The 23,255-nt window shown below is 42.4% G+C and overlaps 1 protein-coding gene and 1 long non-coding RNA gene across 6 annotated transcripts in view; one reads left to right on the top strand and one right to left on the bottom strand.

Annotated features, from left to right (window-relative positions):
- LOC135210309 (uncharacterized) overlaps window positions 1-23,255 on the bottom strand; it is a 163,616-nt gene that overhangs the window by 99,051 nt on the left and 41,310 nt on the right. The window lies entirely within an intron of this gene.
- Window positions 15,719-23,255, top strand: part of LOC135210304 (uncharacterized) — a 40,276-nt gene continuing 32,739 nt past the window's right edge. For 2 of the 5 annotated variants that reach the window (XR_010313493.1, XM_064243188.1), the window contains exon 1: window positions 15,721-15,808. The gene's annotated coding sequence lies outside the window, so the exon portion shown is untranslated. Of the gene's footprint in view, window positions 15,809-23,255 lie in introns of all 5 variants that reach the window. The other 3 variants (XR_010313496.1, XR_010313495.1, XR_010313494.1) reach the window with 2 other exon arrangements.

Here is a 23,255-nt window from a genome sequence, read left to right as displayed (position 1 = left end):
TGGATTCTAGTTATTGGGGGGAGCCTGGAACCCATCCCCACGAATAAGCGGGGTCAATTATATGCCTGTATGTACTTGATTCTATATGTGTGCTTGCTGGTAAAGTAGAGATGCTGGAGACCAGAAATAGGCTCACTAACAACAAAGCAGTTTTGTACATGAACTTCCCTGCCAGATATATACTTAGCTTACGTCTCTGACGTCACGACAGAAAATTCAAAACTCGTAGCACACGCTACAGGTACGTCAGGTGATCTACCTTACCCGCCGCTGGGTGGCGGGTGTAAGAACCAGTCCCCCTTTCTTGTCAGATTTTTTTCTGTCGCCGGCTGGACAACACCTGTTGTTCAGTCCTCCGATAGTTAGATTCTTTCTTGTTGCCGACGAATTGGATTTTGGTGAAGTACCCTTTGTCTGTTGGCTTGGCATACACTTTTTGGATTGTTTATTTGGATTTTCTTTTGGATTTTTCTTTGGATTAATAATCATGGATGATTCTGAGGTTAAGAAACCTGCTCTATTTATAGTTTGTTCAGTGAGTGACTGTAAAGTGAGGCTTCCAAAGGCTGCTTTGGATCCTCACTCCGTATGTATGGTATGTAGAGGGAATGAATGCTCTTTCGTTAACCCTTGTAAAGAGTGCGAGAGTTTGGATGAAGATGGATGGAAGGCTCTATCTTCTTATTTAAGGAAGTTGGAGAAGGATAGGGCGCGCAAGGCTTCTTCAAGGAGCTCAAGTAGATCGAGAGTGAGTGAAATGGACGTTGAGAACCCTGTAGCAGAAGTAGTTCCTTCTCTTGTTTCAGCCCCTGCGCCCAGCTTTGAACCCGAAGATTCGTTTTTGGGAGTTGCTTCCGGGAGAGCCTCGATCAGGAGTAAGGAGAGCTTCGCTCGCTCTCTACAAGGTAAGAGTGACAGTGCAAGTGATCAGTGCAGTGCCCCTAGTGCAGTGGAGGGTGCGTCTGACCGGCTCACTAACGCTTCCAGGCCTAGACCTCTTCCAGACTCCCAGACCCAGTGGAGGAGGAAAGTGAAAAGCCGCAGGAAGGTTAGGGAGAACCCCCACCGGTCAGGCGTCCCCTCGGCAGATCCTGTTGCTCGTTCCCAGGCTGCCTTGGATCGAGCCAAGAAGGAGGTATTGCGCCAGTGTTTCTCGTCATCTTCGTCGCCTAAGCGTAGATGGAGCGCCTCGGAGTCGTCTCGCCCTCTCAAGAGGCCCTGGAAAGTACCTTGCGCCCTTCCTTCCAGCCCCGAATCCTTCGCGGAAGAACCTGAAGTGGAATGCAAGAGAGCCAAGAATTCTGCAGTTTGCACTTCTCCTGTTCGGTCTTGGACTACGTCTCCTGTAGAGGAATTCAAGAGATCTCCTGCTCGCATCTTGGTGGGTCTGCAGGCGCAGATTGCGGCTTTAGCAGATTCTATTGCCGTGTCTTCTCATCGTCGGAAGGACGCCTCGCTTCCGGTGAAGAAGTCAAGGAACGTCTCTTCTGCTCGCGCTCCTCCTGCTAGAGAAGTTCTTGAGCCTCGTAGTAGGACGTCAGAAGAAGTTCGGGATCGCTCTCCGAGTAGGCTCTCCTCTCTCCCCAGCAAGCGTATTGAGCATGTCAGGCGCAAGGAGCCTGACAGGCGCTCTCCTCAGGATTTCCGCTCTTCTTCGGTTAAGCGTCAAGAGCTTGACAGGCGCCAAGAGCCTCGTACTCGTCAGGAGCGAAGGAGGAGTTCTTCGCCTGGTAGCCGCTCTCCTTTTGACGGGCGCTCGGAGCCTAGTAGGCGCTGTTCTCCAGTGGCTCTTCCCTCGCCAGGATTCCGTTCGCCCTTGGTCGAACGTACAGAAGTTTGTAGGTGCCAAGAGCCTAGTAGGCGCCATTGGAGGCATTCCTCTCCTTTTGATCACTCCCGATTGGATAGGCGCATAGAGCCTTGTAAGCACCGTGCTTCAGACAGGGACTCTTCCGCGGAAGTTTTTTCTCCCCGTGGCAGGCGCCAAGAGCCTGGTAGGGGTTTTGAGTCTGACAGGTGCCAAGAGCCTGGCAGGCGTATTGAGGCTGGTAGGTGCCAAGAGCCTAGCAGGCGCAGAGAGCCTGATAGGCGCTCTCCCTTGTCCAGGCGCTCATCTGTGGACATGGACTTTGCTTCCGACAGGCGAGCTTCCACTAGTAGGCGCTCTCCTAGTAGGCGCTCTCCTAGTAGGCGCTCCCCAAGTAGGCGCTCTCCTAGTAGGCGCTCTCCAAGTAGGCGCTCTATCAGTAGGCGCTCTCCCTGTAAGCGCTCTCCAAGTGGGCGCTCTCCATGTAGGCGCTCTCCCAGTGGACATTCTCCCAGTAGGCGCTCTTCGAGGAAAAGCTCTCCTCCTTGCAGTAGATCTTCTAAGCGTCATTCGTCTGAAGAGTATCTTGGGGATTCGGAGGAAGATTTGCCTAAGGATGCTTCAGTGTCGTCGTACAAGAGACTGACCGACCTCCTCTTGCAAGATTTTGGGGAGTCTCTTTCGACCGTTGCTCCTCCGTCACCTCCGTCCTTATTTTCGACGACTAATACATCGAAGAAGTCTTCAGTCGTTAAGATGAAACCGACAGTGTCGATGAAGAAGGCTCTCAAGAACTTCGACGATTGGTTGGTCTCGAAGGAGGAAAGAGGGAAGACCGTCTTTTCTTTTCCCCCGTCCAAACTTACGGGAAAGATGGGGTTCTGGTACGAATCAGGAGAGCCCTCGGGTCTGACTCTTCCCTCTTCGGCGGACTCGGACTTCTTTTCGTTGGTTGATTCCGCACGTCGCTCGGCGCTTAACTCTGCAAAGACGACGTGGGGTATGAGCGAGTTGGATCACCTTCTGAAGGGAATGTTCCGGGTCGTAGAAGTTTTTAACTTTCTTGACTGGACCCTTGGAGTCATGGCTAAGAGGACCCAAGATCAAGACTCTCTTACACCTGAAGATCTTCACGCGGTGCTGTCTTGTATGGACAAGGCAGTGAGAGATGGATCCGGGGAGATAGCTTCCCTTTTTGGGGCAGGAGTAGTAAAGAAAAGGGCAGTTTTCTGCTCCTTTCTTACCAAGGCTGTTTCCCATGCACAGAGAGCTTCCTTGTTATACTCTCAACTTTCTCCGCAGCTCTTCCTGAAGAAGATAATCAACGACATTTCCAGCTCGTTGTCAGCAAAAGCAACGCAGGATATGCTGGCTCGTTCAGCTAGGATCCCGAAACCTTCGTTCCAGCAGAAAACGAAGAAGGACAATCAGAGTAGGCAAGAGCCCTTTCGAGGAGGCCCTTCGTCCCGCACTTCTTCCTCCAGAGGTTCGAGACCACCTAGAAGAGGAAGGACCTTCTCTCGGTCTATTAGGGCCAAGAAATAGCTCTCGTGTCCTCCAGATGACTGTGGGTGCCAGACTTCTGAATTTTGCAGACGTCTGGGCACAGAAGGGGGCGGACAACTGGTCCCTCGCTATCATCAAGAGGGGATACCTCATTCCATTTATCTCGAGGCCACCTTTGACCACCACACCAAGGGAGCTGGTGGCCAAATACAAAGACCCACTCATTAATCAAGCCCTCGCTCTAGCAGTAGAGCTGATGTTCGAGAAAGAGGCAATAGAGATGGTAGAGGACCCTCTTTCCACGGGTTTCTACAACCGTCTGTTCCTTGTTCCCAAGAACTCAGGAGGATGGAGGCCGGTTCTGGACGTAAGCGCCCTGAACGTCTTTGTGAAGAAGAGGAAGTTCGCTATGGAGACGACTTCATCAGTCTTAGCAGCTCTTCGTCCTGGGGACTGGATGGTGTCACTGGGCTTTCAGGACGCTTACTTCCACGTGCCGGTCCATCCTTCGTCACACAAATTTCTAAGATTCATGTGGGGAGGGAACGCGTTTCAGTTCAGGGCCCTATGCTTCGGCCTTTCCACAGCCCCCCAAGTCTTCACAGGGCCGATGAAGAACGTTGCTCAGTGGCTTCATCTCGAGGGAGTGAGGATTTCCCTCTACTTGGACGATTGGCTAATCAGGGCCAAGTCGAGGGAAAAATGTCTGGAGGACCTACGCTTAACGTTGAACTTAGCAGCTTCTCTGGGTTTGCTAGTGAATTTCGAGAAGTCACAACTAATCCCCAGTCAAGATTGTATCTATCTGGGGATTCGGATGGCTTCTCAGGCTTTTCGGGCATATCCTTCCCCAGAGAGGATAACCCAATGTTCGGAGAAGGTCGCAACCTTTCTAGGGAAAGATGTATGCACAGCGAGGGAGGGGATGAGTCTGTTGGGGACACTCTCCTCGCTGGAGCAATTCGTTTCTCTAGGGAGGTTGCACCTCAGACCCCTTCAGTTCTTCCTGACGAGGAACTAGAACCGAAGATCTCAGGGTCTAGACTTTGCGTTCAAGATTTCGCAAGTGATAAAGGAGGATCTCCGTTGGTGGCTAGACCCTCTCCTGTTCAAGGAAGGCCTTTCCTTGCACGTTCAGAACCCAGCCCAGTGGTAAATGCAGACGCGTCGGACATAGGTTGGGGAGCTACTCTCGGGTCGAGAGAAGTGTCAGGCACCTGGATGGGGGATCAGGTGTCCTGGCACATCAACGGGAAAGAGCTGACGGCGATTTGGTTCGCTCTCAAAGCCTTCGAACCTCTCGTGAAGGGAAAGTCAGCTCAGATCAACTCGGACAACACCACAGCCCTGGCTTACATTCGGAAACAGGGGGGGACTCACTCTTTCTCCCTGTACGAGACAGCGAGATCGCTCCTCCTTTGGTTGGAGGAAAGGAAGATAAGTCTCCTCACCAGGTTCGTACAGGGAGAAAGAAATGTCAGAGCGGATCTGCTAAGCAGAAGGAATCAAGTCCTTCCCTCAGAGTGGACTCTGCACTCGGACGTATGCCAGGAGCTGTGGAAGACGTGGGGCAGGCCCCATCTCGACCTCTTTGCGACCTCCAGGAATGCGAGGATAGATCTATACTGCTCCCCTATTGCGGACCCAAGAGCAGTGTCAATAGATGCATTCCTGATGGATTGGAAAAACCTGGATCTTTACGCGTTCCCGCCTTTCAAGATTCTAGGGGAAACGCTAAGGAAGTTCGCAGCTTCTAAGGAGCCAGGATGACCTTGATAGCTCCGTTCTGGCCTGCCCACGACTGGTTCACAGAGGTACTGGAATGGTTAGTGGATGTTCCAAGATCCCTACCACTAAGAGTCGATCTGCTCAAACAGCCCCACTTCGACAGGTTTCACAAGAACCTCCCCGCTCTCAGCCTGAGTGGATTCAGACTTTCAAGAGTCTCGTCAGAGCTAAGGGATTTTCGGCAAAGTCTGCAAGGGCTATTGCCAATGCACGTAGACCTTCCACCACCAGAGTCTACCAGTCGAACGTTGGTGCAGGACTCATAAAGTTTCCTCCTCCAGTACCTCTGTGACTCAGATAGCAGATTTCCTTCTCTTCCTGAGAGAAAAATGCGGGTTAGTAGTCTACCATCAAGGGCTACAGGAGCATGCTTTCTTCAGTTTTTCGTCACAGAGGATTAAACATATCCGAAGATAAGGACCTCCATGATTTAATCAAATCGTTTGAGACGGTTAAAAGAACCTCTTGCTTAGTCCCTAGCTGGAACCTAGATGTCGTACTGCTCTTCCTGAGGTCCTCAAGATTCGAACCTCCCCATACAGCTTCGTTCAGAGACCTCTCGATGAAGACTTTTTCTCTGTGCGTTAGCCTCAGCGAAGAGAGTCAGCGAGCTGCAGGCTCTAGAAGGTGAGGTAGGTTTCCAAGGAGGCTCCGCGGTTTGCTCTTTTCTTCCGGCTTTCCTGGCCAAGAATGAAAACCCATCTTCACCGTGGCCCAGGAGCTTCGAAATTAAAAGCTTATCCTCCTTAGTTGGGACAGAAGAGGAGAGATCTCTTTGCCCGGTGAGAAGCCTTAAATTTTATCTTCAGAGGAAGAGAAGACTTGGGGCTAATGCAAGAAATCTCTGTTGCTCCGTAAGGGACCCCAGTAGGCCCTTATCTAAAAATGCCCTCTCATTCTTTATCAGGAATGTTATTAGAGAAGCCCACACATCGTGCAATCAGGAACAGTTTAGTCTTCTGAAGGTCAAGGTGCACGAAGTAAGGGCCATCGCGACGTCTTTGGCTTTCAAGAAGAATATGTCATTGCAAAACCTCATGAAGGCCACTTTTTGGAGGTGTGAATCAGTCTTCTCCAATCACTACCTGAAGGACGTAACGATTACGTATGAAAAGTGCTTTGGGCTAGGCCCTTACGTATCGGCGGATTCAGTGCTGGGGCAGGGAGCTGAAACACATCCTTTTTAATCTTTTTCCCTGTTAGTTTTTGGTATTGAGTTTTTTGGTTGTACGAAGGAGGTTGCAGGAGGCAGCTCCTTCTTTCGTATACTAATATTTGTAATTGGTTAGGTGATCGGTTGTGCTTGAGGCTCCTTGCATTTGGTAGTGATAGGCTCTGTCACGTAAGTGGGTTGATCCCCATTGACCAGACCCTGTTTAGATTCTGCCAGGTAAGTGGACTCAGTTCCCATTGGTAGACCCAAAGAGTTCTTCAGCTATAGGTCACGCTCTCACTGAAACTCTTTAGGCAACGCAGACTAATAGACAGTAACTATGAAGTCTTCTGCCTAGATCAGGTAAGAACCAAGGGTATATATTTTATTCCTTTAACATGTGTTGTCCCCACTTTCTAGGTGAGTATGTGTCTCTTTCCCTCCACCAAGGGTGTCAATCAGCTAAGTATATATCTGGCAGGGAAGTTCATGTACAAAAATGATATTGTTAGTATACAATAAAGTTTTGTACATACTTACTTGGCAGATATATACGACTGATGGCCCGCCCAGCCTCCCCTCAGGAGACAGGTGGAAGAAAAAATCTGACAAGAAAGGGGGACTGGTTCTTACACCCGCCACCCAGCGGCGGGTAAGGTAGATCACCTGACTTACCTGTAGCGTGTGCCGCGAGTTTTGAATTTTCTGTCGTGACGTCAGAGACGTAAGCTAAGTATATATCTGCCAGGTAAGTATGTACAAAACTTTATTGTATACTAACAATATCATTTTAAAGAATGAGTGCTTGAACAGCCCAAGCCCTCCACACCCTTTGTACATGCCTGGTAATTATTGCAAATAGTACGTATATGTTTTTTTTTCAAACATGAAGTGATTTAAACAATTCCCCAAAAGCATCTGTGCTTTTGTTGGAGCTGCCATACTTTCATGCCCAATGCGGTCTGTACTTATCTACCTGTCCTGAACAGCACTCTTGAGACAGTTGAGGGAAATTGTTTCGTTTGCCGTCCCTAATCTCAAGCTTCTCTGACTGGCCATTTAATGTTTCCACATGACTTTGTATGCTGCAGCAGTAGCAAGCCAAAACCAGGTGGACCCTTTTCCCACTAGGGGTTTAGGTATGCTTATTATTCATGTAAAATAGATTCATATAGCTCACTTGAAGTTACAATGGTAAAATGAATGATTCTGTATGTATTTCTTTAAAATTGTGTGTTGTGGAGATTTTATGCTTTTCCTTTTCTAACATCACAGAATTAAACTCTGGCCCAACATCTCTTTTAAGTAAGAAATATAAGAAGCAATATTAGAATATCAAAGGCCTTGGCAGAAATTTCCTATACTCTCAGTATCATGCTTCCAAATGTGATGGGATCTTCCTATCAAGGTTTAGTTCCTCTGTTTTCATTATATAATAAGTTTGTTTATGCAGGTTTTCCTGTGTTGTTATCTGCATGCATTGAGAGAGTTTGTCATCTTTGATGGCAGTTATTATATCCAGCTGCCTCATAAAAATATACAGTATGTGGAAATCTGTCAACCATGATATTGTATACTATCTTAGGTTATTTTTAGTGACTTCAGTGGTAAGCAAAATGTATCTTCTGAGATAATCGGTCAGCATTATGTTTACAGATTTTATGATTGTCCCCCATAAATATTGGAGACCATTCACATCTAGTTTGAACAGAAGTTTCATCTGTTATTGAGAGCAATAACTTGAGATTTTTTCCCATATCTAACCAGTGTTCTATGGCAGTGAACATCTTGAATAGTCATTATGTTTTCAGCACCAACTGATAAAAATTGTGAGGCAAATCAATGCCAGATAATAGTATGGCGTGATAGATTGTGTGACTGAAGTAACATGCCACGTGATAATACAGTATAGTGTGAAAGCACCTGTACTGCTGAAATTCTTCCATCTTATGAACATATCAAAGCAGTGTCGCATGACTTTAACCCATCTATCCAGCCTAAGGGGACATAGTCAGGAATATTAGAATTTAATACAGTGCCTTGTCCAAAGTGTTTACGTAGTACTAACTGAAACAATTACACTGAACTGTAGCTTTCGGTATACATATATCCAAGCCCATAGATGACCATCTTGAAAAAAGACTCTTGGTAGTTTATTGCCAGTTTGTGTTCAGGATTGAAATAAATAAAAAGTTTGTTTTTTAACATTTGATTATCAGTTTTCAGACAGTTTCATCAAGGTATTTATTAAGTTATTTCCAACAAGTTTTTCTTGGAAGAAAAATTTGTACAGTAGTATTTTCTTTCAACTAATACCTAGCTTGGCTAGGTTTCAAATGTCATGCATTACTGGGAAAGATTGAACAGATCTACAGAAATTTTATGAAGCTTGAAGGCCATCTCTTGACTACATGTGATTTGGAGGAAGTAGTGACACAAGTATTCTTGAAACTGGGAGTCATTGGTGTTTTTCATATTTCCAGCCATATTAAGCGTTTGTAAGCCAACAGCAGTTTCATGTTGTTATTAACTTTTCCTTATAAGGTATTACCTAGCTCCCAAAAATTCAGTTTATAGAAAAAACTGGATGCTGATACAAAGACAGTTAATGAATAAGCAAAAAATCAGCTCATCTGCATTAGGAGATATAAAGAGAATTTTGAAATTATGGCTAACTACAACACAAATGTAAGCAGTAAGAAAGGCCAAAGTGACCTGAGTTGGATAAAGTGATATATGTATAAATCGTCCTCATCTGAGGACTGCCCATCACAGAGAAGGCAAAGATGTTTTATAAGGAAATTTATATTGTTTCCATTTCCTTTATAAGGAAATGTATTTTCTTTAAATTTGCTGTATACAAAGTCACCCCTGACATTGCATTCCTATAAAAAAAAAGGGGCCATATAAAATGGGTGTCTGTGTTAAGTACCTGTAATATGCATGTGTGGCTAGATCCTAAGGTGCTCGAACAGCTATGTGTCATTATTCATGCCATGTGGTCCACAAACTGTGCGGAAATTGGGCACCTGTCTTCATTTGAGTGAAGGGACAGGATTTCACATCTGCACAGTTGATAGACTATTGTCTTTTGTTGAATATTTTGATGACTTCTCTTTCTGACTACACTTTTTTGGGGTTTACATTTACTGTGCTATGAATGATGGTGCCTGATTTTCTTGTGAGGAAGGATGATCAGCATAGGTGTTTATGGACTGATATAGTATGTGGGTTTTTGTCAACAGTGAACAATTATCTGCATTCTACTTGTTCTTGGTCACTTGCCCAGTGAAGGAGGTTAGGATTAAAGAGACAGAGACCAAAGAGGGCATGGTGCATGACACTTGAAACAATAGTAAGGCAGTCCCCGGGTTACGACGGGTTAGGCTTACAACGTTCCGAAGTTAAGGCGCTTTTCAATTATATCCATCAGAAATTATTGCCAGGGTTACGATGCATGTTCCAGGGTTACGATGCCTACGACGCTGATCTGGCAGAAGAAATATGACACCAAAAATGCAAAATAATCAATATTTGAAGGTTTTTTGATGAAAAATGCAATAAGAATGCAGTTTACATAGTTTTGAGTGTACTCAAAGTATTAAAAGTAAGGTTTCTTAGAATTTTTTACATTGTTCCGGCTTACGACGCGTCTCAAGAACCCGATGACTGCCTGTATATATTTTTCTCACTGATTACCCATCGACGATCTTCCTCTAATGAGACCCCTGTTTCTGCTGCTGGATTCTTACCTGGTCATTACCCCTTGGTTGGTTATAGGAAGGTATTCCTTGTATGGATGGTGACCAATCTACTCGCTCCTGCTCTTGCTGTAGGGATAACCCCATGCATTCCGACGAGATGTAGTTGCTGCTGATGTTTGTGGTTCTCTTTCAGGTTAATAGATCACTCCCTCCTTGATTTTGTCTGGCTCTTCTTCCTTATTAGTCTGCCTCTTCTTCCTTATTATCCTTCTCCTCTTGCCTTCTTTGCACCAACGATCTTGAAACCAGAGGAAGCAAAGAAGAAGTCCGGGATGGCAGCCCTCTGCAAGAAGGTTAAGAAGTCGTCTTGCTTGTCACTAATTACTCACTGTGCTTGCTTGTGGCCAGGTGCCCCTCCTCAGTCTTCGCAGGAGAGGAAGGCTGGCTTTGATTCTTCCTGTCCTGTTCGTATCTCCTTGAAGGTGCAGAGGGGAGTGCCCATGCTTCCACAGACTACTAGCCATCCAGTTTCATTGAAATACGCCTGTTAATCCATGGATGTACCAATGACCCACTTTTCCAATTGTCACAGACATAGCTGTTTTATGCGATGTTCTGAACACCACAGGGCTGGTAGTGTGAGTTTATGTTTCTGCTCATTTAGATCAATCTCAGGGGTCTACCTGGCTTGTTCAGCAATATACATCTGAGGGTAGAGGAAGAGTCCATCTTTACAGTCTCCTCTGATGCCTTAGGATTGTGACTCTTTGATGCCTTGGGATTGTGACTCTTTGTATGTGTATGTGTGGGGAGGACGAGGGCCACTCTATTATGGGCATTTGTTGCCATAATCCTCTAACCAGTTTTAGATTCTTTATGGTCTGAGGTTCTTTGTAGATGGAACAATACACAGCTGAGTTGGAGAGACACTTTTAAGTGCAAAAGTCACATGAAAGCGACCACGGCTCCTTGGCATTTTGTGTCCTTTAAGTGAAGCTTTTGCCCTCTCTACTTCTCATTTGTTCCTTCCATCAGGTCCTTCTCGTTTCCCTTTCTTGTCTTTCATCTATTCTGACTCTTCCTTTCCTACCTCCTCTTCCGCCTCCATTCGTTTCCCGTTTCTTTCTCCCATTCTGCTGCCTTTTTTTTCTCAGTATTTACTGCTGCCCCTTCATTTGCATCTACCGGTAATTTTCCCATTCTCTGCCTCATAGTTCTTCTTTACCCACTGTTTTCTTATTTACTTATTTTTATTTCATTATTTTTTCTCAATTTCTTCTCGTTTCCTCCTTTTTTTCCATTTGTATAATCCTTTAATTCTTCTCTACTTATTTTTCCTCTTCATGTCACTAGTATGTCTTTTTTTTTCCTCCTCCCTTTCCATTCTTTGCCCTGTCCTTTTTACATAGTGTTTACTCCTCCTCATTTCCCATTTCCCTTCTTAATCCCCATCAGTCTTGTTTTACTTTATGCCAACTTCTTAATGTCAGAAGAAGTGCTCTCGTAAGATGGAATCTAGTGGTATTGTTTGATGAGTGAGATCTCTCTCTTCTTTTTGTATTTCCCTTTACCTGAACGCTGTTGTATTCTTTGGAAGCTTGATTTTCAAGTCATTGGCCCCTGTGGGTTCATCTTCTCAATAATAATAAATAGACTCAATCAACGATGAAGACCTTGCCAGAGGTGACCTAGCTCATTGATATGAGGACCAGGTAAAAGGTACAATATGACTTCAACTGAAGAGTTATGGGGGAACTTTCGTGTTCATTGACACAAGCTCATACCTCTGGGGGTCAGATTGTCTTCACTTGTCGCCATGTCAGAGGTTGGATATTTTTAATTTGTTGCCGGAGTAGCCATTCATCTTTGCATAAAAAAAAGGAGAAACATGATTGATTCCTTGTAACGAATTGTCAGTGCTATGTATATACGACGAGACATTCAGCGTTCAAACTATAGTAGGCGGTGTTTAGTACTAGCCCGTCGGGGGTCAAATGTCCCTAAAGTAGCACTAAAGGTTGTACAATGTTGTTTGAGATTAAGCTGACCTTATGCCAGCCTCGGGGATCAAATGTGGTAAAATGCACTTAGTGACATTTGACCACCGACGGGCTAGTACTAAAGGCAGCGAAACAGTGTAGAAACAGAAAACACGCAGGTAGACACCCTACTAAAGTAACACCATAAGAGGTGATAAGAATATTATGTTCATTACATTCAGTTTCCTAGGAAGGGGGTCCATTGCTTTCACCAGATGCTCAAAGGAGTCCGTTACTCCAAAAGGTTTAGAATCACTAACTTGTACAATTAGGGTTTTTGGGGTATCATATTATCAAATCCTTATTTTACCAAAGACCCAGTAGGCTACAAGAATGTTCTAAGTACCAAGTACCTAGGTAACAAATGGTACTTGTGTACAGCTGATTAAATAAATTTATTTGTTTTAATTCACCCATAATAATAATAATTAGTAATAAGTGGTACGAGCACCAACCTGTAGTGATAGAAAACGATCAGGCAAAGATCCTCTGGGACTATGGTAACAGAACAGATAGGGTGATATGTGCAAATAGACCAGACGTAACGTTGATTGACAAAATCAAGAAAGTATCACTCATTGATGTCGCAATACCATGGGACACCATAGTTGAAGCGAAAGAAAGGGAAAAAATGGATAAGTATCAAGACCTGAAAATATAAATAAGAAGGATATGGGATATGCCAGCGGAAATTGTACCCATAATCATAGGAGCACTAGGCACGATCCCAAGATCCCTAAAAAGGAATCTAGAAAAACTAGAGGCTAAAGTAGCTCCAGGACTCATGCAGAAAAGTGTGATCCTAGAAACGGCGCACATAGTAAGAAGAGTGATGGACTCCTAAGGAGGCAGGATGCAACCCGGAAGCCCACACTATAAATACCACCCAGTCGAATTGGAGGACTGTGATAAATAATAATAAACAGGGCCGTTTCTAGGCACAGGCGGTCGCCTGGGGCGCCATTTGCTTTGGGGGGCGCCAAATTGCCATCCAAAATTAATATATAAATGGCCATTGAATCTCTGAGAGAGAGCACTGGAATGATGAGTGATGTTGCAAAGAAATTCAGTGTTCTCATAAACTTCACTAACCTGACATCTAGTGAGCTAGAAAAGCAAGAAGATTTGTGTAATACACTCACATCTGGGGAGCATTCTGATTTAAATTATGATGAACTGATTGTAGAGATGCAGTCATTTCCAAAACAAAATATGACAACATTAGACCTTCTTGTTTTGTTTTTCTGGAGGAGAAAGACCTGAAAGAGATCTATCCAAACATGTGGGTGGCATTAAGAATTGCTGTCACTACACCTGTGACTGTGGCATCTGCAGAGAGAAGCTTCTCTAAACTTAAGCTCATTAAAACATATTTAAGGTCTACTATGTCACAGGAGCGCCTAAATGGGCTGGCAATAATTAGTATTAATAGAGAAATATCCAAACAGATTTCGCATGATGACACTATAGATGATTTTGCTGCAAGAAAGTCAAGAAGAGTCAGGTTTTAAATATGAAAAATCAGTGAAGAAAATTTGTATATAATAGTTTTAGCATAGCCCTCAACATATAGTATGCATTGAGGTCTATGGTTTTAGATTGGCAAGATTACCTTTTTCAATTTATCTTGGGTAGGATTTGCAATAAAAATGTATAATGGTGTTATTCTATTAAAATTTACAAAAATAGTTTGTATACTTTTGAGTCTATACTTTTCCTTGTTGTGTATACATATACGTGAAGATGATTTATTAATAAAGTATGTTGTTTTGTTGTGGAACTTGAGATGCTAGTTGTGTTCGAAATTGTTTATGTTATTATTTCCAGCCTGGAGGGAAGGGGGGCGCCATAACGAGTTCTTGCCTGGGGCGCCTAATGAACTAGAAACGGCCCTGATAATAAATGTCTCAAACACATGGTCTTGCGATGGACTCGCTTCCATCTGGGCTTACGAGTATATCCGACGAAATTTTAGTTTGACACTTCTTGAGTTACATGGGTTGATAGCTATGCTTTTGTCGGCGTTGCTTGCTCTTTCGACACTAGCAAATCTCAATCAGTCCATTAAGTAAGTTGAAGAGCGCCTGTGGCGTGGTCGGTATGGTACTAGATTGCCACCTCGGTGGCCGCGAGTTCGTACTCGGGCATTCCACTGAGGGGTTAGAGATGTGTATTTCAGGTGATAGAAGTTCATACAAACAAACAAAAAGTTAAATAAATAGTTATGATATATTACCGTTCTAGAGCAGAGCATGACTCATTTAGCAATCTGTTCTGAAGTTCCTTCCAAAACTGAGTTTACGAAAAAGATGCTCTCTTAGCTACTTATGTACTTGTCATCCTGAAAGAGACATTGAACAAACATGGTAATAATTTTAATTTTGTAAATAAAGCACATTAAAAAACAAGAAGGCTTGTTAGAAGAATAATGAAAAAATTTCATGGTTGAGGAATGTCATCTTGTGCTAAAAAAGAAAGCAGAAAACACTGGGACCAAAAAGGCATTAATCAAATATAAAAATCATTAGCATTCAGTAAATCTTATATATAAATTACTCTGCTGAACACTTATTCACACAAGAATTTAAACCCAATACTGTTTATGTTAAAGGCGATTTATTTTAATGTAGTCTATTGTTTGTTGAAGATTTATTTTAACATGGTCTATTATTTCGGCCCCGCCCCCCCACCCCCGTAGGGAGGTTCTTTGCAGCCTCCCTTCGGCCCATAGTTGCAACCACATTCATTCCTTTTACTCTACCTCCATTCGTATTCTCTCTCTTCCTTCTTGCTATCCACCCTCTCCTAGCACTTGTTTCTTAGTGGAACTGCGAGGTTTTCCTCCTATTGCTTCTTTCAAGCCTTTCTACCCCGAGTTTCCGTTTCAGCGATGAATGACCTCATAGGTCCCAGTGCTTGGCCTAAATTCTATATTCTATTCCATTCTATTATTTCCAGATTTGTTTATTATTTTTGTATTATTTAAATGAATTCAAATTCTGTTACTACCTCACTTTCATTTCCATTATATTTGGCCAGTATGGTCTCTATCGATGTGTTTTAGTTATAATATTGTTTTCACGTGTTGTAAACCGATTGATTACAACATCCCGATAACCGTTATAACCACAGTAACCCCTTCGCCATTATGAAGTGAGCGAGGCACCCAAAGAACTGATGGTTTATGGCTTGTGGTTTCTATATTATTATAATTATATCTATTTTATTATAATTATATATAAGATACGCTATAGTGCGTACCTCCTTTTTTGCTTTTGGAGTCTTACCTTATTTTCGTCTTGATTCTTATACTTCCTTAACTATCAAGTACTTTTCTTCTCACAAAATTTTATAATTTTCTTTGCAAGACAAAGGAAAATTAAAACATTACTATACAAATTATATAATGAACAAGAGAGTTCGAAAATGTAGATAGAACCTTCGTACGTTTGGAAGATTTGGCGCCAGAACGATTCGAAGATTGAGTTTCCAATTCGGCTATTCAATCTTAATTTAGTTATTTCGTCAGTCATTTGTAATACATCAGTGTCGTTTGCGTATTATTTTAGAAACAAGAATATTCCTTTTATTATCTATGCAACTTCACCTATTCACGCTTTTTCGAAAATTTACAAAAATGCACATTCCTAGTCAAACGTTTCTCATGAAATCATCGTACTTCTACGACAACCTTTCCGGGTGTAGGTAAGTTAAAGTGACAGTTGTAAGTTTGACTGTGTGCTATCAACATCAATACGTGATGGAAGTTGCGTTCCTGCGTTGAGCTGATGAGCGGTCACGCCAATGTAAGGTAGAACTGAATTACAAATTTTAATGCATAGCCAGAGATCATGCTTACCTGGCCATACTATGTATTCAGCAACCTGCTTGTTGTTGTTGTTTTTTTTTATTTGTTAAGCTGGCTTTTATGCTAGCACGGGCTCTTGCTCATAGAGCAGCCCGAAATAATAATATGGAGTTTTGCTTATTCGTATTTTGTTTAGTAGTTGCGCATGTTTTTTTTAAGCGCAATCAGGTGTTTAGTTCATTTAACTGAAATAAGCAATATGAAATTTAAAAATGTCGGAAATTTGGAATGGTACTAGACAGGGGGTTGGTGAGGGTGGAGGGGGGGGGGGGGGGGGGGGGGGGGGAAAGAAGTAAATTCAAGCAATCTAAAGACCGAAAATGTGGGTTGCTCATGATATTGCAACTTGAGTTACAAAGGATACATATATTGACAAAAAAAAAAAAAAAAAAAAAAAAAAAAACGAGAATTAGTAGTGAAGAGAAAACCAGTGTTAGATGACTTGCAAGACTAGACCTACACTAAAGCAGAAATAACTGTCAGTAACTCTTAAGAAAAATCTTAGAAAGTGAAGATGAATTTTCATTGAATGAGATGCTTGAAATCAATATTGGGATGAAGGAGCATTCATAATTCTGGTTTACCATTTTTGTTTTACTTGACCCTAAATGTCTATAAAGTGTTAGCTCGTGATTGATTGCATGTAGCTAGGCCTATGTCAGCGGAAGCCGATGAGAAGCTAAATGGTTAATCGGGTGCGTGCGCGCGCGCGTGTCTGTGTGTGTGCGAGAGAGAGAAAGAGAGAGAGAGAGAGAGAGAGCATTTAATTAGAAAATCAACAGCCATAGCAAATTGTGAGATGTTTTCACCCCTACATTACCGTGGTAGCGGTGGAGAATATACTGCCACCGTAGGACCTATGGAAGATTACTAGATCCGCCACTCCTGGTGATGCTTCTCAGGAAAGCGATGTCGTAAATTTAGTAGGGTAATGATACACTTGCTAAATAGTCCTGAATACTGATAGGTCTGTGCTATCCTGTGGCAGGGGTGTAAGAATACTACCGCCGGAGGTCCTGTGTCACAAAAGGCGACTAAAAGGACAGCTGCTGCCTTGCAGTCTTACTTTTGAGTAAAAGGCTAGGCCCACCGCCAATAACTATGGCAACTGCTGCCTTGCAGGTGGACATTTTTAGTCAAAGGTGAGGCCCACCACCAATGACTGTAAACAATAAACCATGCCTGATGTTGTAAGGAGTGTGGTATGAAGAGAAGAGGTTTGGTGGAGGATGATGCCTTTGCTAGAAGGCGCATCAGGCAACCGATCCCTTAATGTAGGGATAACGATAGGAAAGAAGAAGAGTGCGTTGAGATTTTCTTTGTAAACGATAGTCTTTCAAAGAACAGCCGACTGATATTCTTAAAGCGGGTGATTAGTGGGTGCGTACGAGTTTCTGCGAGAGTTAGTATAAACAATACCTCTCTTCTGTAGTTCTTGGTTATAACCGTGAAACCTGTTAAGCCTGATCCCGTACGAGTTCATAATTTAAACATCGCGGTGATCCTGCAAAAAGGAAAATTCTGGTGCCATTTTAATTCTGAAACGTTCACCTTTAGAAGGTAGTTATCATGCTCTACTAAATCGCTCCACCTTTAGTAGGTCGACATCTTTGGATTGGATCCATGTGATCGCACCAGCAACTTTTGCGTGATTAAAATCTGCACGTATGAATTTGAACGGCTCGAGCGGAAGAACAGTTGCATTAATACTGTAATCCTATACACAGTCAGAAGAACTTGACTATAGTCGTCCTCTGCCTCGTACCCGAGTAAGTCAAATGCGTTGACGATGCCTTATATAAGCAAGTGGCAGCACACTTCGGCTTTGTGAGTAGGTGTGCTTTATGCTTGATTAAGAGTTCGAGATTGTTTACTTCATGATTCTACCAAAATCTTTGATAAATCCGTTTTCGATACTTAGGCTCTAGTGTGCCTGTGCATTGGTATGCACGCGCCGTTCTGATTCATTCGTATAATGCGGAAAGACTAAACAAGAAATCAGTGTTAAGGTAAAGTGCTCTTGTGATATGGTTTTCGTGCTATTACAAGAATCGTGACCGTTATTTTTTTTTATGCGACAATCTAATTTCGTTTTCAACTCCGGAAAAAAAAAGTAGGTACATCATATGTTGACATGAACAAGAAGCTTACCTCCGTATCTTTGATTACGAAATAAGAAGACAAAATCAAGTAAAATGGGTATTTCTACAGAAGTAGTCCGCACGGATGGCAAGGAACGTAACCGCGGATACGACATCCAATTGGGATTGGGGCGTCCAATGTATTTCGCAGTGTTTAGTACTGGACCCTGGGTGGTTAATTACAGTCGTCCGAATAAATATTACTTAAGATTCTTGTTCAGTAGGTAAAACTGCATAGAAAAACCGCAACTGCCATAGTCTAGGCCGCCGCGGATAAGTACCCTAGCTAGATCTATCGTAAAATGTTCATGGCCAATGCTGGAAAACTTGACCAGTTTCCTCTCGCACTACAGTAGGTTACAGGATACTGAAAAGGGCGAAACCAAAGCTCTGATAAAGCTTCCTTTGCATATGGTCGATTCATTCCAAGGTGAGCAGCGAAAGGTCTTGAATTAATCAGTATTTAAATACAGTGAAATAAAATGGTCGTTGGTCCTTCCACCATTCTAAGAACATTGCTTGTAAATCTTGTAATGAACCTCCCCCAGGGGAACTTACTGACACCCCAACCAGGGTCATTTCCACCGCAAGTGCCAGCCAACCGCCCACGGCGAGTGACTGCCCACTCCCCCTGGCTAACCCACCCCGCCTCCACCCAAATGATCAGCGCATTCATCTCTCATCTTCGTCAGTAGCCATGGATACATTAAACATAATCTCTTGGAATATTTTTGGCCTCAAGCGGAACATTCCTCTCCTAAACATGTTCTGCAAAAACTTCAAAGGGATCATTGCATTGCAAGAAACGCTCCTCTGGCCACATGACCTTGTCATCTGCGATTCAATACATGAAGACTTCAGAACCTTCTCGACTTCATCGATGCAAGTTACAGATCAAATCATAACCGGTCGCCCTTACTTTCCTGTGGCACAAATCGTTAGACAATATGATTAAGGTGATGACCTACAGGAGTGACAGATTGCTAGGGCTTCAAGTGACAGTAGGAACTCTAAAATCGTAAAAATGAATGTTTATATGCCCTGTGAAAATAACAATAATTTTGATCATTACTGCATGATCCTAGGGGAGTTACACAGTATTATTCACGATTCTCCTGCTGATCATATTTGTATAATGGGGACCTTAATTCTCACACCACAAAACAATTTTATAATGAACTTACTCGCTTCTGTCAAAATCATTCTCTCCAAATTAGCGATGTAATGCTCCTCCCTCCCTCCTCTTATTCATATATACATAATAGAGCGGACGCAATTACAACCTCCTGGCTGGACCACTGCATCACATCTCCACAACTTCATGATTCTATTATGACCTGCAATATTCGCTACGATCTTGCAACGGGCTACGATCACATCCCATTACAGGTGTCATTCAGTACCCCATCCCTCCTTACCTTGAACCCCTAACTGACCGCCCACCAGCGGTAAACTGGGATTTTAAAAACCAACAGAAAACCAGATACTTTAGGGCGACCACGGAAACCAGGTTGCGGTCAATAGTTCAACCAGCAGACACCTTACTCGGTACTAACACAAATTGTAGAAATGACCACCACAGGAGGGATCTGAATGAATTCTATTCTAACATAATCTCCGCCATGCTTGCTTCGGGCAGGGCTGCTTATAGATTTCGTCAAAGTAATTTTCGTAATATACCTGGATGGAATGACTTGGTTAAAGATCTGTATACATACTCACGAGAAATGTTTTTACTGTGGAGGCAAAATGGTAGCCCAATGCAATGTCTAGAAACTTAGAATCTGGTGATTATCCTCGTCTTTGGAAAGATATCCAGTCCTTCAATCCCAAAACTAAAAAGTTATCTCAGAGTAGGGGAAGCAGTTGGAGACGAGGCTATCGCAAGTATGTGGGGCGACCACTTCAACAATATCCTGAATTGCATAAATGATCAAAATTCCCGAAGGGATGTAGATAACCTCCTTACTGACAACATTCAATTTCATTTTGCAGACCGTATTACGCCAGGTAACATCAGCGATGCCATAAACAGCCTACCTAATGATAAATCGCCCGGCTGTGATGATCTTCCCGCAGAGGCTTTCAGATTCTGCCATCCGATAATTTACATTTTGCTAGCTGCCCTATTCAATACGTGCATAATTCACCAGTATCTTTCAGACTCCCTACTCTTGATACCATTAATCAAAAACAAGCTAAAGGATGCAGCTGACCCTGGAAACTACCGGCCGATTGCAATCACAATGATCGCATCGAAGATACTTGAGTTGGTTCTTCTAGTGAGACGACCTAAAAGATACGGCAGACATTGAACAGAGGCGTCGTAAACTATGTGGAACTGGCAACATGATTGCAAGGAGGTTTGCCTTCTGTCACCGAGACGAAACTGCTGCGCTTCCGCTCTTACTGCTACAGTATCTATGGGTGTTCCCTCTGGACGAACTGTACCCGAGAGACCATGAGACGCATCACTGTTGTGCACAATGACATTTTGAGACACCTCACAAACACTCACCGCTACCACTCCGCCACACAGATGTTCATAGAAAACCACCCGGACAATTTAAAAATCATTGTTAGGCGAACAATGTCCAGTCTGGTAACCCGAGTGAGAAACAGCAGCAACTCGCTCATACAAAGCATCCTAAGAAGTGAAGCAAGAAGATCTAAATTGTGGGAAAGATGGGGAAATGAGGCCTTTGTCCCCTAAAGGACCTAATCTCTGTATTGGCAAGAAGTCATCTGCAGATTCTGCCATTACTGTTATATTTATTGCTGATATTTTACTTTTTCAGTATTCCTGTGAATACTATCAAGTTAAAGTTTTTTTACACTCAATTTTCGTATTTAGTCTTCTGGACCTGACTACTGTAACCACCTAAGGTCACTAGTTGAAATTTAAGTTATATAATCTGTGCACTAGCTGTTATAACTCTCAAAGCATTTTTTTTTTCTCACCAATATTATTACTGCTATTACCGGTATTATGATTACTATCTTTTATGCTACCTCAGCTATTTTGTGGATAAGTGCCGATTATTCATTTTTTTTATCATGTTGTCTCGTGTATCTAGATTGTGTATGTTACTGTCTGTATTTTGTATATTTCATATATATGGCCCTGAGCTGAAATAAAGGATATTATTATTATTATTATTATTATTATTATTATTATTATTATTATTATTATTATTATTATTATTATTATAAACGTGGCAGCGAAGGCCAATAAGAGCAGAGGGTCGAAAGAGGATCACTAGAAAAGGACCCCCCCCCAAAAAAAAAAAAGCGATACTATGTAATACAATGAATGAGATCGAGCGAATCCAGCTGAAATATATGTATCGTGGATATACGATTCCAAGTCAATACCTTAGGAGATTCCTAAGTTTTAAAGACTGGATTTTTGGTAACCACTAACCTAGAGCTAATAAAGCAATACCTAGACCACTTCGAAAAATTTCACTGAATTCTAGATCAACAACAATTTCAACAGGTTCAGTCAGCCACAAATTCGTGGGAAGCTATCCTCATTGCTCTACTGACCTCGATGGAAACAGAACGTGATCTGTCAAACGATAAGTTTCGTAATTGTGTGCATCATCTTATCAGATTTCCTGATTGAAAGATTAACATGTGTTCATGAAGTAGAATTTATTAATCATGCAACGTGCACTTTGATCTTTTGGAGAAATCAAAGTGGGAGAGAGAGAGAGAACCTCGGCGTTGGTGGCTGCCTGCCATACTTAGCAAGAGTCCTTTACCGGAGACAACCATGTGTGATTGGAAATGTTTTGTAATTTTCGTTTATTTGGTCTCGAACGAAAAGCTGGCCTAATTATTTTTTTTATTAATACCTGCCATTTGAAAAAGTACGGTAGCAATACGAACAATATGCACGCTATGGTTGATTATATCAACAATTTAAGAGTTTCCCCTATCTCAGAATCCTGTTAAAATCTACATTTTTTCCCCCACGAACACCGTTTGATTTGTATGTTTTGATTTATATACATTATTTATTTACTTTCTTGTTACAGATAATCTCAAAATGTTCAAGTAAACATGAGCATTTGACCCTCCTAGATCCAACAACGGTCTTATTTAATCGGCGTAGTCTCAAATATTTTTGGATTATTCGAGGAAGTCGCATAATTTGGGGACATGACCTCACCTTCCTACCTACAGCTTCCTCTCCTCCAGTGGCAATGACGACCTTTGTTGCTAACTGATTTTAACGTCTTAAAGGCGGTCCGCTTATTAAACAACCACGATCGATTGTTCACTGAAAAGTTACTTTTAGTTGATTTCTCAGCAATCTAAATTACAGCGTATATATATATATATATATATATATATATATATATATATAGATATATATATATATATATATATATATATATATATCAAGGAGCTTTTGCTTTCCGATTGAGTAATAGTTAGGACCAAGGTTCATCGTTTACTTTAACAGAATCATTGAGTCAATCGACCATAAGAGTCGAAAATCCAAAATAATATAAAAATCCGTTAGATCTCGAGCTCTCCTCGGCGCCAGAACGGTTGCGTCTTTCTCGGAAGCTTTTTTTTTTTTTTATGACAAATTCATCTGCAGCCATTTCCTCATCTTGATCGTATGTTTTATTCGTTAGTTCTCATGACGGAAGTTTCTGAACTCTGCCACTACTTTCCATGGTTGACAGACAGGTAGCCTATTTTTATCGCGCGGTGTCATCCGCCGTTATATGACCTGCATTGGAAGATTCTGTTCGATCATTCTTTGCGTTGTGGCCGTCTCGTTTATTTTATTCATAAAGCTGTTTTATATGCTCTAGTGTCTCGAGTCATTTGAGGATGTACGACAATGAACCAAAAATTTTTTAAAGTGGAATATTATGGACATTATTTTGTTAGTCATGTTTACAAGAGAGGGAGAGAAAGAGAGAGCCTCTACGTGAGAGTAGAGCTTAATGTTTTTTCAAATTCACAATCAACTGAAACAAGAATCAAAAGAATGAAACGCTTAAACGCGTGACGTCACAACTGACAACTTTCACAAAGAACGGTATTTTTTCTTTTTCTTAATCTCTGAATCACACCCGTCATCATTTCCTCCGCTGTTCCGTCTGAGTGATCATCTGTAATAAATTACGTGAAAACTGTTATCGGATTTTGACTCAAGATTCCGCGGGTTCTTCGTTTATGAATAATTACGTTTTGGAATTTTTTTGTTTTCAATAAGATTCAGC

Source organism: Macrobrachium nipponense, chromosome 39 (assembly GCF_015104395.2).
Source record: "Macrobrachium nipponense isolate FS-2020 chromosome 39, ASM1510439v2, whole genome shotgun sequence".
Lineage (NCBI taxonomy): Eukaryota > Metazoa > Arthropoda > Malacostraca > Decapoda > Palaemonidae > Macrobrachium > Macrobrachium nipponense.
This window is presented reverse-complemented; position numbering and strand designations above follow the sequence as displayed.